General features: G+C 41.8%; 1 protein-coding gene across 5 annotated transcripts in view; it reads right to left on the reverse strand.

Annotated features, from left to right (window-relative positions):
- Window positions 1-24,572, reverse strand: part of CDK14 (cyclin dependent kinase 14) — a 503,511-nt gene that overhangs the window by 117,771 nt on the left and 361,168 nt on the right. The gene's annotated exons all lie outside the window — the stretch shown is intronic.

Consider the following 24,572-nt stretch of genomic DNA (forward strand, 5'->3'; position numbering starts at 1 on the left):
TAGGCACTGTGTTGCTCCTCTGAACAGGAGCAAAATGTGTCCCAGTTAACAACAGACATGCTAGATAAATACCTTCAAATCACAAACTGTAAAAATGGGATGCTGTAATAGGCCAACGTTCCTACTGCTGTGTCATGTTAAGTAGTTTGGATAGATCTCCCCAACATTATGCGTTCAATGAGATGCTACCTAGATTTCTGCTAAAACTTTAAAGACCCTTTTAAAAGGGGGCTTTACTTTCTGTGAGTGGTACACATAGCACGGGACCATGAAGTGACAGCAATTTTTTGTACTGAATGGATCACACCATCATAAACAAAATGAAAGCTACCTTTGGTTTTCAAGGGCAACTTAAAATTAGTTGAATTGTTCTTTATTTGTACAGGTAACCTTGTCACGTAACTACTGGCAACTCGGAAAACAACGTACATGGTTACAGACAACACAATAGGAAAATCCTACTGTCAATGGCAATATTTTTCTTTAAAGTTGCAACAAAATGGATGACCAGAATGAGTGGCATGTAATCAATAAAAACAGTTGGGTGGAATTAAAATGCAGCTCACCTCAGCAAAGTAACTTGGTAAAAATGGAACCATAGGATTTCAGACTTTTTTCCAGCATAATTAAAGAAGTGAAACACTCCTAGTTTAGATGCAGTTATACCAGCATAAAGGTGCCTTACGCTGAAATAGCTTATTCTGGTTTAGGAACCAAAATAAGCTATACCAGTATAATGTACCTTTATACCAGCATAACTGTGTCTACTCTCAAGATTTTACTGTCATAGCTACCTTGGCAAAAAAAAAAAAAAAAATCACGCTTTTTAAGGCCATGTTATAGAAGACCAACACAAGGATTAGAAAGTCAAGATGGCTTCTTCTACTTTGTGCATCACCAACAATAAAGATTCTGCAACTGAGTCATAGTTAATAATTCTGTAGATGAAGCATGAGCTAGAGCAGCACCTCGCTGACTGTACTACTACAGTAGTACAGGAGTAAAATCTAGGAAAAATGTATTTTAGTCAGCAAAGAAAGGAGACTTCTAAATATTCAAGAAGCAGATCTGTTGAGCAAGGCACCCTTTTTACAGTTTCTCCACAAACTAGAAGAACTCTTAAGCTGGATCCATAAGAACCATTCATCTGTCTGTATCTATGTTATTTTGATGTATTATTTTAATATTTTATTTTGAAAATTGGAAAAAACTCAACTCTGAGACAACCTGTGCAAGATAAAATGTGATAGGATTTGAATATTCTAGTAATAAAAAAGTATGTTTCTCAAAAAATTTACCTCACAAAATAGAATTTGTTGACTGGCGAACTATTATGAAACTCATAAAAGAGCGAAAACTTTTGTTGTGATGATTCCCTGATAAAACATACCATAAAATTACTGGTTTCAGAGTAGCAGCCGTGTTAGTCTGTATTCGCAAAAAGAAAAGGAGTACTTGTGGCACCTTAGAGACTAACAGTTATGTCTCTAAGGTGCCACAAGTCCTCCTTTTCTTTTTGCGAATACAGACTAACACGGCTGTTACTCTGAAACCTGTCATCATGCAAGGCACTGAATTTAGCCGTATGGAGTGGAAAAATTTGTTAGTCTCTAAAGTTCCACAAGTACTCCTTTTCTTTTTTCATAAAATTACTGATGATATACATGAGTGGTAGTAATATGAAACACTACAATGCTGAATGTTTTTATGCTCCTCTATTCTAATAAAAAGCTTCGTAAACTACCAAGAACTTCAGTAATTACAGAACCTTCCCATTCCAATTATGGTTAAATTAAAGAAAATTCATAGCACATTATCTAAGGCACTCACTAGCTTGTAGCGTAACAGAGAAGAGCAATTAATTTAAACCTGCAGGGTGATTTTTCACCTATTTTTATCCTGCTCTGACACTGCAGTGGAGGCACACCAGCAGGGGTTAAGGAAAGAAAGAAGAATAGTAGAGAAGGGAGAAATGGGTGAGTACATAATTGCACCAAGTAGCAAGTTACAAGTTTCCACTTCAGTTCTCTGTGCATACACTGTGATTAAATAAATAAATAAATAAATACATACTCTTCTGAGGCATACAGAATAACACCACAGAAAATTCTGAATTCCTCCTTTTATATAAATCTTCATTACATACTGTATTGTATGTACTAAAACTAATGTAACTATAACATTACAAAGAGATAAAAAGAATGCTAGACCTTTCAGTGAAGCACACTATGCAAGTACCCAGAACCATTATTACATGCCAGATAACGGAGGTGTGAAGACAGTAGTGGGAGACAGTGTCCGTAATCTGATATAAATAAAGTCATAACAGGTGTAAAAACCCAGGACTTCATTATACATTATGCATTAAGTGAAGAGATATAATGTCAGCAATGGGAATGTGATGACAAATTAACAGAGAAATGAGCATTATAATTTGTCTTAAACCAAGCCCATCACTTAATGTCTCAACCACTGTTGTTTTGGGATGAGATCTTGGCTCCACTGAAGTTAATGGTAATTTTTCCATTTAGCTTGATGGAGACACCAGTGGAGCACCCAAACTGGGTAACATGTAGCCTTCTGGTGAGTATGGAAAAGGGAGAAAGGGTGACAAAAAAGGAAAGCACTCAAAAAAAGAGAAAAATATAAGCTGGGTGGAAGGGGTCAGTGCCGGGAGGGAGGGAAGGAGACAGAGAATGGTCAGAAAAAAATGAAAGAGAAATGGAGATTTAACAACAACATGCTCCCGCATGGCACCTGGGAGGCTGACAAGGTACCCATCCATCACGTGAGGGGGGTTCCAACACAAGAGGTTGTGAACAGAGCTTGTCAGAACATTGTAATAAAATTACTCCAAAATATGCTGTTTTGTAAAAGCTGGAAAGTTTAGCAGAGATTTATCTTTTTCAATGACATTTCCATCACAAAGACAGAGACACTGGTCTGGCATGTAGGAGATCCAGGCAAAAGTCCCTGCTCTGATTCAGACTGAGCTGTGATGAAGAACTCTGCTCTGAATGAAGAATGGAAAAAAAAAAAAAGGCAAAACCTTTAAAATTGCTGTGAAATGGGATTGTTGCCCTCTGGTCAGTTCTAGCTGTGAACAACTGCAATGACTGTTCCCATGCTGGTGGACTCAAGCACTTGGGGATGTGTGCTACGTCAAAACCGTGGATTTGGGATAGTTTGGCTTGTAATACTAATCAAGTGTAAATTCCATGTAAACAAGTTGTATTAAATAATACTGAAGCCTGTGCAAAGCTGTGAACATTTTGGACACCCCACCCCAAATCTTTTTTGAGCTCTTACACAGGTTTATGCAAACTGAACCATGGTAATGAGTACAGTATGAATGACTAGATTGATTAGATTAGACCGACAGGTAGCACAGCGCAGGCTTCCCTGGTACAGAATACAGATGCATATTTTATTGATCCTGCCCTTAAGGGATACTGGTACATCTTTGTGCACTAGGATTCAATACTTGGTTTTACTTACTTAGTATGAGCACACAACTGATACTGGGTAACAAAACAATTTAAAAAATCTTCATGCCCTGTAACCAAAAGAATTCAAGTCAATAACACAACCCATCATCAGAACTCCACAATGGCAACATTGTACTATGTGTCCAGTAATCCCACTCCACACTACCAAAAAAAAAAAAAAATTGTAGGAATCATTAAACCTTTCAGCAAAATTGCACATCATAAAGTTAACAAAAGTGTTACCCTTAAACTAAGGAGGAAACATATTGTCACTTAACCACCCTCTTACAATTAATTCTGCATCTTTAGAAGACCAAAAAATTTAAGGTGGGACTTTCAAAATGGCCTATGGAAGCTAGGTGCAAAAATCCAAATGATGATTAGGCACCTAACTCCCTTAAGCTGCTTTGAAAATCCTGGCCTTAATGTCTAGAAGACCTATCTTGGTTGCACTACAAAACTATAAACCATTGTTATACCAATGAAATGTGAAAGAAATTGATAAATCTTGCCCTGATGTTGTTAGGAAGGAGAAGTATAACCAAAATGAATATCCTACTGAAATTCATGCTTCCTTTATATACAGCCTCCTGCTCTGTTCTAAACCTCTCCTAAAAGAAATCCTGTCTGCACCACATTTATCTGGCAAAACAATCCCTGTAGGAAGAAGGGAGAAATACTAACTCTCGTCTTTGAAAAAGAAGGATTTTCAAACTCTGTTACTATGCAGCATGATTATGTTTCCGCTTCCTCTAATTGATATTGAAAATCCCCCAGAGTGGATCAGCCTATTAACACTCTCCCTTCCAGTCCAAGAAGCCCTACATATTACTTTATAAAATCTCTAGGTAAACAAGGAAAGATATTAAACACAGAAAGATATTTGTAAACTCTTAGATATGCCTACTCTAACCAGAGCCTCATACTAATGTTCACCTCAGCCAGCTTCAAAGAGTAGCTCCAGAAAGGTAGTTTATCTTTCCAATATTTTCTCAAATCCATAAAATCTATAACCCCTGTATCCCCACATAAAAAGAGACCTTTTTAGGTTAAGCCAACTTTTACTTGGTTAATAAACTAAAAAAAAATATATTAATGATGAATCTGCACTATTAAACAAACACGCCTGCCAATACTATTTATCTAAAGCACTGGGTGAAATTTAAATTCCCACATAACATTCCAGATATAAATTCCTTTCCTTCAGAAGCTTCCATTGACTAAGTGCCATCAGTCACCAAATTCATAATGTCAAACCAGTTATTCTCAACTTTTTCCATGCTATTGCCATACTGAAAATCAACAGAAGGACAACGATGAAGTTTACATCACTTCAGTAGGACAACAATTTCACCCTATGCCAGTACATTACAATATATAAAAGCGTTGGTGCCCCCTCTTCAGAAGTTTAACAACTACCCTCACCACCTAGCCATAAAGAAAGAGAGAAAGGTTGCCATCTCCCCAGCCCGGGATGAGTACCCGTACTTTAGACCATACATTATTTCAGAACAGCTCCACATAAAAATCCATCCATGTAAAAACGGATGATATTTACTTCCTCAGTAAATCACTTTGAGATCTAAAGGTGCAAAACGTATGAAGTAGGTATTATCTTTTAACTCTGTCTTGTGAGACCCAAATGATTCTGGGGCTAACCACCACCTCCCCTCCTTCCATCACAAAATCCACACATTTTTTAGGTTAGCTCAACTTTTTCTAGGTTAATAATTTAATGAATATATAAAATATAAAACAAACATCTCATCCCGACAAAATAACAATTTTAGTCAAGAATCTATGTAGGAATGTTGGAGATATAACTTTCCTTTCTGTATTTATTTGGAGATTGTTCAAAAATAAATGTCTAATGGTGAGAGCATGTGAATTGTACAAGGCAAGGGTTCTCAATCTGTGGACCAGGAGTTCACAATTTCCCTTTTCTTGCCGTATTGCTAAATGGACGGGAATCCAAGTTAGAAATGGGAGAAAGATCATCATGGGGTGGGGAGGGAAGCCCCCGTATATAAAAGGTTGAAAACTCCTGATACTGGAAAAATGAATCAGGATGAAACTGAAAATGAATTGACATGAGCAAGCACTTGAAGAAGAACCTGATTTATTGAGGAATGGTATAAGCAAATAGCTCATTGTTACACTATGGAGGAGAAGGGCTATGATGACTGAAAATATAAATTTGCCACCTGTTGAGAGAGTCAGAATTTATGGGAGAAACCAAACCTCACTAGCCAAAACCCACCTACATGCTACTTCTCTCATAGACGGACAGGACTAGGCACTACTGTGAACAAATCATACTGAAGCAGCGAAGAGAAGAGAGGTGAACAGAGGGAGTTTGCCTGGGAACAGTCCGAGAGAAGCTACAGTGAGTGCTGCAATACCCGGGGACTGGGCTGTTTTCTGAGCTGAATATCTGAGTGTTTAATCTGCTGTGACACTTTGTTTGACTGTTGTTAGTTGCAGGGATTGTTTGACCCCGTATTTGTTTGAAAAGTGTGACTGTTTGACAACATGTGGTTGTTTGTTTGAAAAGTGTGAATTGGGAGTGCTTTGTTCCAGGTGGGCCTTGAGTGGTTGATTGGATGGAAGGCTTTGAGCCAGGGCAACTGCTTCAAGCTAGCAGCCTTATAAAAAAGCAGCCAGTTGCGAATTCAGTGAGTGCCGATCAGAGGAGAGGCAAACAGAGGGAGTCTGCCTGGGAGTTCACCTGGGGGCGGAGGGGGGGGCTTCCCACAGAGTTTTTGCCTTTCAGGCTTCTGTGAGCAGTAAATACAACATCTGAAGAAGGTCTTAGAAGGAAGACAATAGGGAAAGTGAGCGATCAGCTGTTGTGACCTGCACAGGATGTGCCATGTTTGTCTTTTTCCCAGAGGACAGAAGCAACTTCGTCTGTATGAAGTGAAAGCTGGTCTCAATATTGGAAGAGAAGGTTAAAGGACTAGTGACCCAAGTACCAATCCTGCGTTGCATCAGAGGAAATGAAGACTTTCTGGATAGAAGTCAGTGTTTGGTACTGCAGGCACGGCATGCTGAAGTGGAGAACAGGGAAGAAAATTGGCAGCATGTTGTGACGTTGCACCCCATAAGGCTTTATGGAAATATGCTTATGAATGTATATATGATATAACTGGAATAGGTTTTATGCTACATGTGCCATGTAACATATCTCTGTAAGGTTAAGATGTACTGAATCTATTCCTCCTATTTGTATGCACGTATCATTTCTGTGTTAGAAGTTATGAATATCAGCTGTGTACTTGCTTGATTTCTAAGTAGCCTTAGTAAAGCATTTGGTCAGCTTCTTGAGAAAGGAATGTGCAAGTTAAGTGCCCAATCAAGAAACACTTAACGAACAATGGATCTTGGAAGGCTCCAATCCACATAAGAGGTCTACTTGAGGATGTTCAAGATAGCATGTGAACCATGGCTGCTACCTGCAAGTTCTGAATCATGCTGTTGGGTCGCCCTCAAAGTTATATAAGTATGATAGAATTATAATTATGTAGTAGTAGAAACAAAGATAGACAAAAGAATATATAGGTATTGTAAAAAAGTATGAACATCAGTTCCATGCTGTTGAATTTCACTCTGTAACAAATGCAAGGCTAAGGTGCTAATTATTTCAGGCTGGTACAGGACAAAGAGTCTGTGCCGGAAAGTGATAAGAACTTTGAGTAAACAATGCTGTTCTTTAAAACAACACCCTGATGCTCTTCCCCTGCCGGGGCCCCTTGTCATGCCTATGTAAATCTTGTATCCAAAGAGGGAAAAATAGATAGTGGGATAAAACTTGTTAAATGAATCAAGAGTCACAGATTGTGTTGTTAAGTAAAAGAATGAATGATGAGTGCATGGAATTGAGAGCCTGAAGCAGGGAAATAATTGGTTAGTAAATGGTGCCAGCCTAATCCTAAGAATTTCAACCTTGATATCGATGGGCCGAAGAATATGCAAAGTGGAGATAACTGGATGATCCCCGGAGGGCGAACCGGAATCCACCCAAAACGCATCAAGGAAGAACAAGAAGATAACACCTAGCCATCATGGAGCCGTCATGGATGTACCACCTGCTGATTGAGCTGATTGATGGTCATCTCAATTGTAAATTCAGCATGATGAAGCAACTTCCATAGACTTGTATTAAACCAGAGACCTATAAAAATTGGGTCCAGGAACTGTGTTCTTTGAGTCTGGTTCTACGACCACCCTCCAGGAGCATTGGATGCGCATCTGACGACTCAGCTCCACTCTCATGTCTAGGCCAGTGACTTGGCACAAGCAACATCTAGACTGGTAACTATAACAACCTTAATGTAGAACCTGTGTGTGAATGTCTGTGTGTGTGAATGGATCTATATAGAAATTGCATATAGGAATATTTTGTTGTATTTACAATAAACATGGCAATTTGCCTTGTCTCTCTTACAAGATCCTGTTGGTGTCATTTTTATTAGTGTAACAATGCATGGACATGTGTCTTGCCCATGTGACTCCAAAACTCTATCTTGTCGCTGGGATTCTACACAGAGGGAGGGAAGCGTGTCCACCCACAAGAGAAAGTCTATTTAAACCCCAGGGTTTAAAGTCTATTTAAACGCCTCCATTTGGTCTTTAGCTGGCTCAAGAGATAGCCTCTCCATCCCCAAAGGATACTTGAAAGAAACTGGAACAAAGGACAGTAACCACGGGGGTGCTGAATCCACAGTGACTGAGTGCTGGACCCAGACTAGAAGGAGACTGGTATGCAAAAGGAAGTTTACTGGAACACCTCTGAGGGTGAGATTTTATCTGTATTCAGTTTTCTTACTGTATTAGGCATAGATTTGCATGTTTTATTTTATTTTGCTTGGTAATTCACTTTGTTCTGTCTGTTACTACTTGGAACCACTTAAATCCTACTTTCTGTATTTAATAAAATCACTTTTTACTTATTATTTAACCCAGAGTATGTATTAATACGGGGGAGGGGGGAGAGCGGCAAACAGCTGTGCATCTCTCTCTATCAGTGTTATAGAGGACGAAAAATTTATGAGTTTACCCTGTATAAGCTTTATACAGGGTAAAACGGATTTATTTGGGATTTGAGTATCTGAGTGTTAAAGACAGGAACACTTCTTAAACTGCTTTCAGTTAAGCTTGCAGTTTGTGGGACGTGGTTCAGACCTGGGTTTATGTTTGTGGCCGGCAAGGGTGTCTGGCCAACTAGGCAGGGCTCTGGAGTCCCAAGATAGCAGGGCAAGCAGGGGCAGTAGTCCTGGCACATCAGTTGGCAGCCCCAAGGCGGTTTCTGTGATCCAACCCGGCACACATGTGACCACCAGAAGACTAAAGAGGCGAACCCATGTACCCCCAATGCACATAGAAGTAAGAAACCATTTTCAGTCTCTCTGTACAGGTACTAGGGTGGAGAATGGTTTGGAAGAGTCCTCTGAGGGAAGGGACCAGAAGGAGACCCTACTGACCAGAAGGCATGGGATACCTTATCCTAGGGATGGCAGTTCCACGACCACCACTTCCAAGAGGAGGAGATGGGTGATGGTTGTCGGAGATTCCCTGCGAAGGGGGATGGAGTCATCCATCTGCCGTCCAGACTGGGAAACTCGAGAAGCGTGCTACTTGCCTGGAGGAATTCAGGATGTGACGGCGCGTCTGCCAAGACTGATCAAGCCCTCAGACTGCTACCCCTTCCTACTTCTCCATGTGGGCACCAATGATACCTCCAAGAATGACCTTGAAATGGTCACGGCAGACTATGTGGCTCTGGGAAGAAGGATAAAGAAGTTTGAGGTGTAAGTCGTGTTCTCGTCCATCCTCCATGTTGAAGGAAAAGCTCCAGATAGGGATCCTCAAATTGTGGAAGTAAATGTGTGGTTACGCAGGTGGTGTCAGAGAGAAGGCTTTCGATTCTTTGACCATGGGATGTTGTTCCAGGAAGGAGAATTGCTAGGAAGAGATCGGATCCACCTGACAAGGGGAGAGCATCTTTGCAGGCAGGCTTGCTAACCAAGTGAGAGAGCTTTAAACTATGTTCGCCAGGGGATGGAGGCCTAAGCCCTGAAGTGACTGGGGAGGTGGAAACTGGGAGAAAACATAAGGAGGAGGATGCAACAGGGGGTGCCTCCTGATTCATACTGAGAAAGTAGGGCAATCAGCTAATTATCTTAGGTGCCTGCACATGAATGCAAGAAGCCTGGGAAACAAGCAGGAAGAATTGGAAGACCTGGCACAGTCAAGGAACTATGATGTGATTGCAATAACAGAAACTTGGTGGGGCAGTTCACATGACTGGAGCACTGTCATGGTTGGGTATAAACTGTTCAGGAAGGACAGGTACGGGAGGAATGGTGGAAGAGATGCATTGTATGTCAGAGAGTGGTATGATTGCTCAGAGCACCACTATTAAACTGGAGAAAAGCCTTTTGAGAGTCTTTGGGTTAAGTTTAGAGGCGAGAGCAACAAGGATGATGTCGAGGAGGGCATCAGCTATAGATTACCAGACCAGGAGGATGAGGTAGACAAGGCTTTTTTTGGACAACTAACAGAAGTTTCCAGGTCACAGGCCCTAGTTCTCATGGGGGAGTTCGATCACCCTGACATCTGTTGGGAAAGCAATACAGCAGTGCATAGACAATTCAGGAAGTTTTTGGAGAGTGTTGGGGACAACTTCCTGGTGCAAGTCCTGGAGGAACCAACTAGAGGCTGTGCTCCTCTTGACCTACTGCTCACAAACAGGGAGAAATTGGTAGGGGAAGTAGAAGTGGGTGGCAACATGGGCAGCAGTGCCCATGAGATGGTCAAGTTCAGGATCCTGACAAAAGGCAGAAAGGAGAGCAGCAGAATACAGACCCTGGACTTCAGAAAAGCAGACTTTGACTCCCTCAGGGAACTGATGGGCAGGATCCCTCGGGAGCCTAATATGAGGGGGAAAGGAGTCCAGGAATGCTGGCTGTATTTTAAAGAATCCTTATTGAGGGCGCAGGAACAAACCATCCCGATGTACAGAAAGAATAGCAAATATGGTAGGCGACCAGCTTGGCTTAACAGAGAAATCTTCAGTGACCTTAAACACAAAAAGGAAGCCTACAAGAAGTGGAAACTTGGACAGATGACTAGGGAGGAGTATAAAAATATTGCTCGAGCATGCAGGAGTGTAATCAGGAAGGCCAAAGCACAATTGGAGTTGCAGCTAGCAAGGGATGTGAAGGGTAACAAGAAGGGTTTCTACAGGTATGTCAGCAATGAGAAGGTGGTCAGGGAAAGTGTGGGACCCTTATTGAATGGAGGAGGCAACCTAGTGACAGATGTGGAAAAAGCTGAAGTACTCAATGCTTTTTTGCCTTGGTCTTCATAGACAAGGTCAGCTCCCAGACTGCTGCACTGGGCAGCACAGTATGGGATGGAGGTCAGCAGCCCTCAGTAGTGAAAGAACAGGTTAAGGACTATTTAGAAAAGCTGGACATGCACAAGTCCATGGGGAAGGATGCAATGCACCCGAGGGTGATGAGGGAGTTGGCTGATGTGATTGCAGAGTCATTGGCCATTATCTTTGAAAACTCATGGTGATAGGGAGAGGTCCCGGATGATTGGAAAGGGGCAAATGTAGTGCCCACCTTTAAAAAAGGAAAGAAAGAGAATCCGGGGAACTACAGACCGGTCAGCCTCACCTCAGTCCCTGGAAAAATCAAGGAGCAGGCCCTCAAGGAATCCATTTTGAAGCACTTGAAGGAGAGGAAGGTGATCAGGAACAGTCAACATGGATTCACCAAGGGCAAGTCATGCCTGACCAACCTGATTGCCTTCTATGATGAGATAACTGGTTCTGTGGCTATGGGGAAAGTGGTGGACGTAATATACCTTGACTTTAGCAAGCTTTTGATACCGTCTCCCACAGTATTCTTGACAGCAAGTTAAAGTAGTATGGATTGGATGAATGGACTATAAGGTTGATAGAAAGCTGGCTAGATTGTCAGGCTCAACGGGTAGTGATCAAAGGCTCAATGTCTAGTTGGCAGCCAATATCAAGCAGAGTGCCCCAGGGGTCTGTCCTGGAGCCGGTTTTTGTTCAACATCTTCATTAATGATCTGGATGATGGGATAGATTGCACCATCGGCAAGTTCGTGGATGACGCTAAACTGGGAGGAGAGGTAGATACGCTAGAGGGTAGGGATAGGGTCCAGTCTGACCTAGACAAATTGGAGGATTAAGCCAAAAGAAATCTGATGAGGTTCAACAAGGACAAGTGCAGAGTTCTGCACTTAGGATGGAAGAATCCCATGCACTGCTACAGGCTGGGGACTGACTGGCTAAGCAGCAGTTCTCCAGAAACAGACCCGGGGATTATAGTGGACGAGAAGCTGGATACGAGTCAACAGTGTGCCCTTGTAGTCAAGAAGGCTAATGGCATATTGGGCTGCATTAGTAGGAGCATTGCCACTAGATCAAGGGAACTGATTATTCCCCTCTATTTGACACTGGTGAGGCCACATCTGGAGTACTGCATCCAGAAAGGATGTGGACATATTGGAGAGAGTCCAGTGGAGGGAAACGAAAATTATTAGGGGGCTGGGGCACATGACTTATGAGGTGAGTCTGAGGGAAATGGGCTTATTTAGTCTGCAGAAGAGAAGAGTGAGGGAGGATTTGATAGCAGCCTTGAACTGCCTGAAGCGGGGTTCCAAAGAAGATGGAGCTAGGCTGTTCTTAGTGGTGGCAGATGACAGAACAAGGGTCTCAAGTTGCAGTGGGGGAGGTCTAGGTTGGATATTAGGAAAAACTATTTCACTAGGAGGGTGGTGAAGCACTGGAATGGGTTACCTAGGGAGGTGGTGGAATCTCCATCCTTAAAGGTTTTTAAGGCCTGGCTTGACAAAGCCCTGGCTGGGATGATTTAGTTGAGGTTGGTCCAGCTTTGAGAAGGGGTTGGACTAGATGACCTCCTGAGGTCTCTTCCAACCCTAATCTTCTATGATAAACCATACTCTGAAGTATGCAAGCTACTGCCAAGAAGGCTGTATGAGCGGTAGAATGAAGGTACTTGCTTACTTTCATCAACATGTAATTAAAAAGAAAACCTGTTAAGTAGTGGGACTGAAAGTGCATATTTATTATGACTTGATTGAATCACTGACTCAAATAGTAACTAGTTATTAGAGAATCAAATCCTTTTAGATAATTTTAAATTTCTCTACATGCATTTATTTTGTGTAGGAACACAGTGGTAGGCAAGTATATTAAATTTGCCTGGAATTTAAAACTAAAATAGTGCTGCGTTGAATATGAAAATTACTAAGTTTAAAGGAAACCAATGTTATCTGAAAAACCTTTATAATTAAATTGAGCAAAATAAACTTGATTTTCTCTGAATTACTATGCTAAATGTACAATGATCACCATCTTCAGAGGCCTGTCTCATTGTTAAGATGGATTTTCATACAAGCTTCGTATTTCACTAGTTGAAGCTGATGTTCTACCACATGAAACAAATGAGTGACTTCAGATTTTCTGTAAATTGCACAGACATTAAAACATGTTTAAGATTTGCTTCTGAAAACAGGTTCAAGCTAGTAAAAACTCTCAACTAATGAAATGGTCTGTTCATAGCTAAGTGCTATGTAAACAGATTAGAGCTCTGTATAGTTATACTGTGTGGCTATCTTACTAGCAAAAGCAGATACATGATATCAATATTTCTCACCAGAAAGAAAAATAAACTATTTTATCCTTCTACAGCCTGTAGATTATTATTAGGATTTAAAAAGCTAACAAACAGAATAAGAGCAAGTAGGTGGCTTTATGTGGCTATATATACACATACACACATGTGCTCACACATATACCTAAATGCTCTCCACTGAAAACATTATATGCTTGATAAACAGGCTCTTTCTGACAGCCTTGCATCAAGGACAGGTTCAAACAGAAGAGAATTTCAGCAGAACTCACTAGTGAGCTTATTAGCAGACCCTTGAAGGAACCACTGGTCTGCTATGAGAATTGAAAAAAATAAGTACTTGCATTTTAAGTAACATAAAACGAGTTTTGTTTCTTTTTCATCAGTCAGGAAACACATGAGCTATTATACTTATACCATTTATTTGCCTTGAAGAAAATCTAGAACGGGGGGGAAAAAAAGCTATGCAAAGAATTAAAGCGGACTGAATTTTTATTTTGTTAGCTTTATTTTCAGCAGTTTTGATAATCAGCTTCTCTAATCTATACCACTTAAAATGCACAGAGTTTGACTTCAAACTCTTTTCATGTTATTAATAAAAACATGCTAGTTTAATGTGTATTTCTTGATTACTGTTCTTCTCTACTTAAAACCAAATGTGATTTGTTTCAATGCAAATATTTAAACATTTATCACAGTAATATTTTGAACAGATTAGTAAACAGGCTTCTTTAAAGTGTGTTTACTTTCAAAGTAAATACATTTTTAATACTGAAAAACAACAACATATTGTATTTGTGACTGTTCTATAGCATACCACTTTCATACTAGAGATTTTAACATATATATTGCTATTATGTCATCTAAAGGTTGAAAAGACAAGTGAACCATGCAGTCCATCCAAATCCTCAAGTACTATAGAAAGCAAGAATATACAATTAGGGCTTTTTACTGAACTACAGCAGTAGTATTCAGAGCTGCATGACAGTCATGAGATTCAAGCTCTGCCTTCTTGGTCTCAAACTGACAACCATATTATTAAGAATCAGACCTGCCCCAGGATGAGATGATTCTCTCACTTAAAATAATGAATTCATCTCTTCAGTGAAGATTTGCTGATGGAGATAAGACAGACATACTGTCCCTGATTCAGGAAGGCATTTACATGCTCAAGTCCCATCGAAGTCAATGCTTAAAGGTAAGGACACATACTTAAGTGCTTTTCTGAAATGAAGCCTACGTAAGGAGGGCACTTTTGGACTTAGGGGCAGGTTATGAATAACCCATTTCTATGTTACCCCATACTGTTTTACCAAGAATCTGCCTTCTCTGCCAGTCTCTAAATTGCATTGGGGGTTGAATCAGGGAAATGGGAAAAGAGAAAGTCAGAAAGGTGGGATAAAGCCTCACTTTTGCTCATCACTTCCCTCACGTACACCAGTTACAGCTTGGATCTTTTCCATTTGAATATGTACGAAATCACTGACAATCACTAAATTTGGGGTGTGCAAATTTTAACTGTCAAGATTGAAAATGTTTGTCACTGGGCTAAGTTAGATAGTGATTCAGTAATTGTGTGGGCTAGTTAGTTATAACTGGCAGCTACCTCATCCACATTATTAAAGGAAAACTGTCAACATGATAATTATTCAATTTTTTCAAGTGCAGTTTAAAATAATTTTGGGTACTACACCTGCGCCCTTCAGTTCCCTCCAAAGTGGAGGTTACTTACCTGTCACTGGGTTCTTTGAGATGTGTGTTCCCTATCTGTTTTCCACTGCAGGTTACGCATTTTCACCTTCGAATCAGAGAATTTGAAAGTAGTGTCCATTGGTTCATGCATGCGCCCTGGTTTGCCTTGTGCTTCTGTCCCAGGTGACAAAGATCAGGGCAAACCAACTGCATCTTCAGTTCCTTCTCCACCATGAATCTCACAGATTTGAAGCAGAGAGAAAGAAGGGCGGAAAGTGGAATACAGATACATCTCAAAGAACCTTCAGTTATAGGAAAGTAACCTCCTCCTCTTCTTCAAGTGATGGCCTCTACTGCATTCCCCTGAGGGTGATTAACAAGCAGCATCTAAGCTGGAGGTGGGTGTGAGAACAAGGGCGGAACGGTCACGTGGCAAACCGCTGTGCCAAAGGAGGCCACCGAGACTTGCACCAAGGCATAGCGTGTCACGGAAGTGAGTACAGAACTCCAAGTGGATGCTCTACATAGGTCTCTGAGAGGCACGTCATGAAGGGATGCCGAGGTAGCTTGAGCTCTTGTGGAGTGAGCCCATACCCTTGTGTAGGGAGGTAGACTTGACAGCTGGTAGCATAGTTTAATGCAGCAAGAAATCCATTTGGAAATTCTCTGGGGGAGATGGCCTGTCCCCTGCCACACAATATAGGGGACTTCCTAATTGGGTTAATTCTTTGCAGGTAGAAGGCCAGAGCTTGGCGGATGTCAAGGGAATGGAGTAGACTTTCTTCCGCAGATACACGAGGTTTCAGGAAGAAAACAGGAAAGTGAATGGATTGGTTAATGTGAAACTGGGAAACCACCACTGTAAGAAATTTAGGGTGTAGACATAACAAGATTTTATCCGGAATACTGTGAATGGCAGGCCCACCATCATAGTGCCGAGTTCACTGACCCTTCTCACTGAAGAGATAACAAGGAAGGTGACTTTCATGGAAAGGAGGGACCTGGAGCACAAAGCTAAGAGTTCAAAAGGGGGCTTCCATGGAGAGAACAAGATTCAGGTCCCATTGAGGCACAATCATTTGGAGGGGTGAGAAGGTTCTGAGGAGGCCTTTCCAAAATCTAGTGGTTAATGGGTTTGTAAAGACAGAGTAATTTTCCACTGAATGGTGGAATGTGCTGATAGCTACCGGATGGACTCTCGAAGTGCTGAGGGCGAGACCCAATGATTTTAAGGATAGGACAGTCTAGGATGAGAGGAATTGCCAATGTTTCTGGTAAAACTCCTTTTTGCTGTGCCCAGGATGAAAACCATCTCCACTTGACCCAGTGCTCGTTGCTTACACAGAAGGAACATGAGCACAAAGCACAGCTTTTGAAGCCAGCATGCTGGGGCATTGTCCCCGGAAGGGCGGGAGGTGGATTGTCACCCCCCGGGGGAAGAAGTCCAATGGGAAAAAAAAAACTAGCTAACTAACAACTGTTGGTAACTATATACAACTAGAAGCTACATACAAAAAACAGGAATGGACAAAGAGTTCACTTAGCAAGCCAAGAGCACAGAGGAACAGGCCATACAACGGTAAGAGGGAACTGGAGTGGCATTGACCCGCACAGCCTCTTAAAGCCTCAGACACACCATGCGGCCGACACATGATGCGCATGCGGGCCAATGGACACTACTATAAACAGTTCTGGCTCTGGTGCGTCGTGCACATGCACACGCATCTCTGGAATCCGTATAGGGACCAGCACTCGAAGAAGTAGTTAGTGTTGCAGGGGGATGTATAGCTTACCTCGGCCTCCCAGAAGCTGGTAAGAGCTCCAGCACTCCCAGAACAGCAGGTATCCCCAGATCCCAGGGGAGGCAGAGAGAGGGGCTCAGACCCACCCCCAGAGGAACAGAAGGCCCCAGATCCTGGCATGCACACACACACCATGGTAAAGAAAGGGACTCAGCCCTCCTTCCCCCTCCAGTCTTGGCCCACACACAGGAGGGGAGAATGTGGTCTGACAGGTGCCTCTTATTCTGCTCCAGTATCCCTGCCACTTACCCCCATGTGCCCTTCTCAGTGTTCCTCCCCTACCTAATCTGAGTCCTCCACCTCCTCTCCTCTCCCACCCATCCCCATATTTCCCTCTCCCCCTATTACCATGCCCCCTAACGCCCTTCCGTCCCAGCAAGCATTCACATGTTTAACGTTTTTTCACAAATACTTTGATTACGTTTCACCCCCCATTAAAAAGCACTTTACAGAAAGATTTTAGCAACATGCCTTCAAAACTTTTCCAGATTTCTACCCTAGATGGGACTTGAACTTACACTGGCTGGGCTGGTTCAGGTTCAAAAGCATATTACTCATCCCCTCCAGCTGCAGAGGAAGCTTTCCACTAGACATTATATTTCTCTCTCTCTCTCTCTCTCTCTGCATGTGCTCAGTGTAATGTGGTTTGTGTTAGTCTTAGGTGTGAGCCTAACTGGAGAATAACAACTTCTTTTGCTAATAGCATTCTGAATTTTGTTCCCCCAAGGGACTAGTGGGTGCCATACATTCTCTGGGGCAACCCTTACACAAATAAGACCCTTGTGCCAGGATCAGAACCATAGTTTGATCCCCAGGTCTGGACAAAAAAAAGTTGTCAAAATATGTCAACTTTAAGAAAAGCAGGGTTTTTTGGGATGTGCTGGGAAGGGTTGTATCTCAGGAACCCCTTGGTCAAATGACCCCAAATTTGGTCACTGACCAAACCCCAAGCCTCCATGAGGCACACCAAATTTCAAGGCAATCCGAGCAACTGAATGGATTGTAGAGCAATTAGAAGAGTCATGGTTTAAATAGGTTTCAGAGTAACAGCCGTGTTAGTCTGTATTTGCAAAAAGAAAAGGAGTACTTGTGGCACCTTAGAGACTAACCAATTTATTTGAGCATAAGCTTTCGTGAGCTACAGCTCACTTCATCGGATGCATACTGTGGAAAATACACAAGATCTTTTTATACACACAAAGCATGAAAAAATGGATTTTTACCACTACAAAAGGTTTTCTCTCCCCCTACCCCACTCTCCTGCTGGTAATAGCTTATCTAAAGTGATCACTCTCCTTACAATGTGTATGATAGTCAAGGTGGGCCATTTCCACCTTGCTCAAATAAATTGGTTAGTCTCTAAGGTGCCACAAGTACTCCTTTTCTTTTTATGGTTTAAACAGAAAGCTGGTCTTAACTTTAACTATAGCAGAGCTAGTGCTCCGCTGCATGTGAGCACCCCCTAATCATGTGAACCCTCATTCTTAGATCTGCTGAGTTCTGAAGTTAGAGTGGAGAATGAATATCTACTTACTACCTGTAATTACCCAGTGATGCTCTCTCTAAATTATTGACATTTTAGGAGGCCAAAGAAATTTATAAAAGCATTTATACTGTAGCTCAATTCATCAACTAACCCTTCAAAAATCATTACATATATTTGCTTGTGTGTAACGGTAACTTTGTGAGACTAACAGTCTAAGTAACATTTAAGAGATGTCTTTTTTAATTACTGGATGTAGTTGCTTCTTCTCTGTCTATGAAAAACATCTGTGCCTCCATTCATATTAACTGCTAGTGATGATGGCTATGCATGGAAGGGAAAATTTAATTCCTCTCTTGGATAAGATTTTTTGTAACTAGTCCATTGCAGCATGGGATAGAAATGCCAGTACAGGACTTTAGAATACTATGAAAAAAATCATTACCTTGCAATTCTAACAACCCTGTCATAAATGAAGGGAGGGGGTAGATCCCTTTTATGGGCACCCAGCCAGCAGCTATAAAAATCCCACTTAGTATCTGTTCACTAATTGTTCTACCAGTAAAGGGTTAAAAAGCCTCACTGCTATGCATAGGTAAAAGGAAGGGAGTGGGCACCTGGCCAAAAGAGCCAATGGGAAAGCTAGAACTTTTTAAAATTGAAACAAAACTTCGCTTTTGTCTGTCTGCTGTTGTTGTTCTCAGGGAGGGAGCAATTATGCTGTGAGAAGCCTGGGCCACGTATGAAAAATCATCAGTATCATACCTAGAAACTACTCCTCTAAAGCCCCAGATATGTAAGTAGATCAGGAAATGTCTAGGAAGACGCGACTAGGTTTATTTATTTCTTTTATTTTTTGTGGCTTGTGGATTCCTCTGTGCTAACCCCAGGTGCTTTTGTTTTGCTTGTAAACTTTAAGATGGACCTAAAGAGAGCTATTCTTGATCCTTAATCCTTGTAGTAGGTTTATATTTTTTTAATCTAGCAAAAGGAAGTTCCTCGATGTATTTTCTTTATTTTATTAATAAAATTTACTTTTTTTAAGAATAGAATTGGATTTTTGTGTCTTAAGAGGTTTGTGCACATGCTGTTTAATTAGCTGGTGGCAACAGCTGATTTCCTTTCCTTTGAGGGTGCCCCACAGGAAGGAATTCCCAAGTGTGTCTTCCTGGGCTCTCAAAGGGATGGTGGCAGCATCTACCCATCCAAGGTCAGAGAAAAGCTGTAACCTTGAGAGTTTAATAAAAGCCTGGAGCGGCCAGTATTAATTTTTAGAATCCTTGAGGGCCCCTATCTTCTGCACTCAAAGTGCCAGAGTGGGGGTTTAGCCTTCCCTTCTTCTAAAAATATACAGTATGTCTATAAATCAGAAGTCTTGACATCTAATCCAGTTTTCTAAACCATCAATTGCATCTTAGATTCATAGATACTAAGGTCAGAAGGGACCATTATGATCATCTAGTCTGACCTCCTGCACAACGCAGGCCACAGAATTTCACCCACCCACTCCTGCAAAAAACCTCTCACCTATGTCTGAGCTACTGAAGTCCTCAAATCGTGGTTTAAAGACTTCAAGGAGCAGAGAATCCTCCAGCAAGTGACCCGTGCCCCATGCTACAGAGGAAGGCGAAAAACCTCCAGGGCCTCTTCCAATCTGTCCTGGAGGAAAATTCCTTCCCGACCCCAAATATGGCAATCAGCTAAACCCTGAGCATATGAGCAAGATTCACCAGCCAGATACTACAAAAATTCTTTCCTGGGTAACTCACATCCCACCCCATCTAATATCCCATCACAGGCCATTAGGCCTATTTACCATGAATATTTAAAAACCATGTTATCCCATCATACCATCTCCTCCATAAACTTATCGAGTTTAATCTTAAAGCCAGATAGATCTTTTGCCCCCACTGCTTAAATAGCTCAGGATTCTTTAGTGATGGCTATATCATTTTGTGGGACATAAGCCCAGCACCCTAGAAAGAAATTAACGTAAAGCTGAGCTCCTGCTTGTCACTGAAAATTGTTCGGTCATATTCAAGATACAGATATGCAACCTCATTGTCTTACCAAGACATGTTAAGGATGGTGCAACAGAACGCAATTTTCTAGTCCCTCTTGTGAGCATAAATAAGAAATGCAATGTGTGTAAGGTAGTTAGCCAGCACTGTATTACAATGTCACATTACATTCTTTTTATAAGATGATGCTGTCCTTCAGCAATGTTCACATGCTTGCTTCCCCCATCAGGGGGCACAAAATCTTCTCCATGGCCGATCCTTTTATACAGGATGTTCTGGTGGATACAAACGTGATCCCACTTCTAGTTCTAATTATATCACCTTTTCTGAAACCTTTGATAACCCTGTTTTTTCTCATACTGCAGATATTAGAGATCATCAACATTTCAATTTTTTTTTAATTTCAAAATTGTCAAAATTAAAAGGGGAGGAGGGAAAGTATTTTTAAAAGGTTAATTCCCCACTACCACCAATTTTTCAACCAGCTCAGAATATCTTGCCTAGCAATTTGATTGCACAGCTATTTGACTCAGTGTTTAACAGAAAGAGTTGACTGGACTTTTGTGAAATTCTATTGTGAATGCAGTTAAAGTTTGAAAAGCAAGCACTCATTTTCACATACATTGTACATTTCCTAATGTTTGTTATTTTGCTAAGTGTGGATTCTCCTTTACCTCAGTAGCAGTCAAGCATAGATTTAATCACTCACCCTACCAGGCAACAATAGGTTCATTAACATGAGGTTCTAGTCTCTATCACTTTGTACCAGGTGGACCACCATTTCTCCTCATAGACTGTAGGATGGTCATCATGTCTCTTGTCTTCAACAAAATCTTTATGATGTCTCATCAGTTCCCCTCTTGCTTACTGTAACTGCTTCTGATTATAAATCCCTACTCTTTAAATATCAAGAGGGCTTCTGATGATGCATACAGAGTCCATATTCCATGAAGCAGAGAAGAGGTGAACAGAAATTGACAGAACGGCAGGAACTGGGCTTAAATGCAGCTGCTGATATAAAAGTTTTAGCTTTTCAGGGGAAAAGGTAGGCTGGGGACAAAGGAAGCTCCTCCTAATAGCTTTCAGGGAAGAGCTCAGGTCTCTGCAAGCCAAATATCCAAATGTTTGGTCAAAAGAGGTTGACACGCTCAACAGAAAAAACCTACCTGTGGCCAATGGCTTGGGTTGTCAGGAAGGGCTGGTTGGAGCCAGGCTATATTTTGGACAGAGCTGCAGTAGTCACAAGATATTCTCCCTTTGGTCTATTATGGACAAAGAGAACTAGGGTGAGGTAGATGACCAGGTTAACCAAAAGAACCTTAATGAGACAGGACCACGTGTGCCTTCTTAAAGGGACAAGACTGGTTAAGAGGACCAGACAGGACATCCAAATGCAGAACTAGAAGTGGGATCACGTTTGTATCCACCGAACATCCTTCATAAAAGGATCGGCCAGGGAGACGATGCTGTGCCTCCTGATACAGCAGCAAGCCACAGCCCAAGGTATCATGCTCCAAAGGAACTGTAGAATTAGTTGTAAGCAATTACATTACAGATGCTGTGGGCCCATCTGCACCAGTGACAACTGGCCTCTCAGCAATGCCTGCGGGAAGTGTAGCTGGCTGAACACCAAGAGCATGAGCCAATACTGCAAACTCTTATTTTTTTCCGTGAGTGCTAGGAGGACAGCTGGGACTGAAGCCAGTATCACAATGACATTAGAATCTCCAGTCCTCTCATAAATTTCAGCCCTGGCTGGGAGAATACTCCCTCTGCCTTCCCCACTCTCCTGCCTCCTGGGGAAGGGCAGACAATCAGTGCTGCTGCAGGAGACAGACAGAGCTCTCTCTCCTGCTCCTGCCTTATGCAAACTAGGCAGCAGCAGAGGGCAGCAGATCTTGCCTAGGTGGCAGGAGCTGCCACACAAAACCACTGTGGCCCCTCCCCCCACCGCTGCCATAACTACTGAACCATCAGGTTTGGTTCCCCACCCCACCCCTAAGGGAGGCATGACTCCCCAGTTGAGAACCTCTGCTCTAAGCAGTGGGACGGGGTCACACTGAAGTTTTTCCTAGGGAGGGGGGAATTGACTCATGATTTTAAAACTTTGGGGTTAGCAGCACTGTTGATCTGGTAACTGCCCAGCAACTGTATTTTGAGATATTAAACCCAGACAGCAGGACTGGGGCCATTTCAAAAAGCTGATAAGAAAAAAATAATAAAACTAACTAGGCGAGTCTCCAAGCAAAGTTCTTCGACTCACTAGTTAGGTCTGTGAATCCAGTACAGAAGAGAGGCTGGACTGAAAGAAAGGATTAGAGTTCAGGCAGCCTTGCCCAGTGTCTGGAACCAGAGACATAGGCCCAATTGCTGATATTGCCTGAGAAGCTGGTAGTCTTCTCTGATCTAGCATCAGATGGAGGATTTCTTTCACTGCATCTGTGAGGATGGGATAAGCTCTGATAGAGCAGGAAATGCTAAGACTCTGGATAGCGGCTCAATTTCAGATGAGATTTACAATAGTAAGTGATTAAAGCAGAGTCCCATAAAGAATTTTATATATCCAATTCCTTGTGCCCTATACATATCTCTGACTGTTTCTGCATTTGGCCCACGAAAAATCATTAGCAGGACATATGGGCAACAAAATAGAATATTAAATTCAATATTGATAAATGCAAAATAATGCAAATTGGAAAATAATAATCCCAACTATACACACCAAATGATGGTGTCTAAATTAGCGTTACTACTCAAGGAGGAGATCTTGGAGTCATTGTGGATAGTTCTATGAAAACATCTGCTCAATGTGCAACAGCAGTCAAAAAAGTTAACAGAATATTAGGAACCATTAGGAAAGGGACAGATAAGACAGAAAATATCATAATGGCACTATATAAATTCATAGTACTCCCACATCTTCAATACTGCATGCAGCTCTGGTCACCCCATCTCAAAAAAGATCTCTTAAAATTGGAGAAAGTACAGAGAAAGGCAACAAAAATGATTAGGGGTACAGAGTATCTGAGGAGAGATTAAAAATACTGAGACTGTTCACCTTAGAAAAGAGATGACTAAGGGGAATATGATAGAGGTCTGTAAAATCCTGAATTGTGTAGAGATAGTGAATAAGGAAGTGTTATTTACTCCTTCTCATAACACAAGAACCAGGGGTCACCAATGAAATGAACAGGCAGCAAGTTTAAAACTAACAGAGACGTACTTCTTCACACAACCCACAGTCCCCCCTGTGGGGCTCTTTGCCAGGGGATGTTATGAAGGACATGAATTTAACTAGGTTCAAAAAAGAATTATACAAGTTCATGGAGGATAGTCCATCACTGGGGATTAGACAACATGGTCAGGGACACAACCCCATGCCCAGGATGTCCCTAAACCTCTGATACCAGAAGCTGGGACTGCATGACAAGGGATGGATCTCTCACTAATTGCCCAGTTCTGATCATTCCCTCTGAAGCATCTGGCACTGGTCACTGTCAAAAGACAGGACACTGGGCTAGATGGACCATTGGTTTGACCCAGTATGGCCATTCTTATGTTCTTTTTCTGAGGAAGGAAAGACCCTACCCTGATCGCTGACCTACTTCTTTGGGGGCAGCTATAGATCAAAATGCCCAGAACTTTAATGTATTAAACCCCAATTGTCACTAGGTGGCCCCAGAACAAGTTGCCTGAAGCTTGCTAGTTTTTCTTCTACATCAGAAAATCTGTGCCAGGAGAGAAGTGGTCTTAGTAGGGCCAATAGAAAAGCATTCGTCCAGCTATCAGCACATTCTCATAATAATAGAATCCACCAATTTGTATCAAAAGACAATCCCTCTTCATTCTACACTGGTGAAAAGCCATTGCTTCAGCAATGCTCGACATGTTTTCCTGGATGGGGTCATGGCATGAGATATTAGCAGACCAGATTTGCATTAAATGAAAAATACCTTTTAATAAAGTAAAACATGATGAGTGGATATAAAGGAATGTGCAGGAAGTGAGAGATATATCCGTTTACTTAGTAACATTAGTTTTATCTTAAAACAATGAAGGGAATCAGTTCACATTTCACCTTAATATAGCATGGACGCATGGACGTGGTGTATGGGTGCTCTGGGAATAAACAAAGATTATTAAAATGAATATCCATTAAAAACAGATACTGGACTAGATTACTAGATGTGCCCATACAGGGAAGTAAGGGAACATCAGATGCGGCTTCCTGCCCCGCATGAGTTACCTATATCACACGTCATAACGTGAGTGGGAAAGCAGCTTCCTTGGGACTGCTACTCCCTCTCCCACTCAGTTGCGCAGGCAGAGGCAGACCCATGCCTCCATCCCCCCAAACATATGAGCCAGCACCACTGAGCTGACATGGAGGAGGA

Source organism: Caretta caretta, chromosome 2 (genome assembly GCF_965140235.1).
Source record: "Caretta caretta isolate rCarCar2 chromosome 2, rCarCar1.hap1, whole genome shotgun sequence".
Classification (NCBI taxonomy): domain Eukaryota; kingdom Metazoa; phylum Chordata; order Testudines; family Cheloniidae; genus Caretta; species Caretta caretta.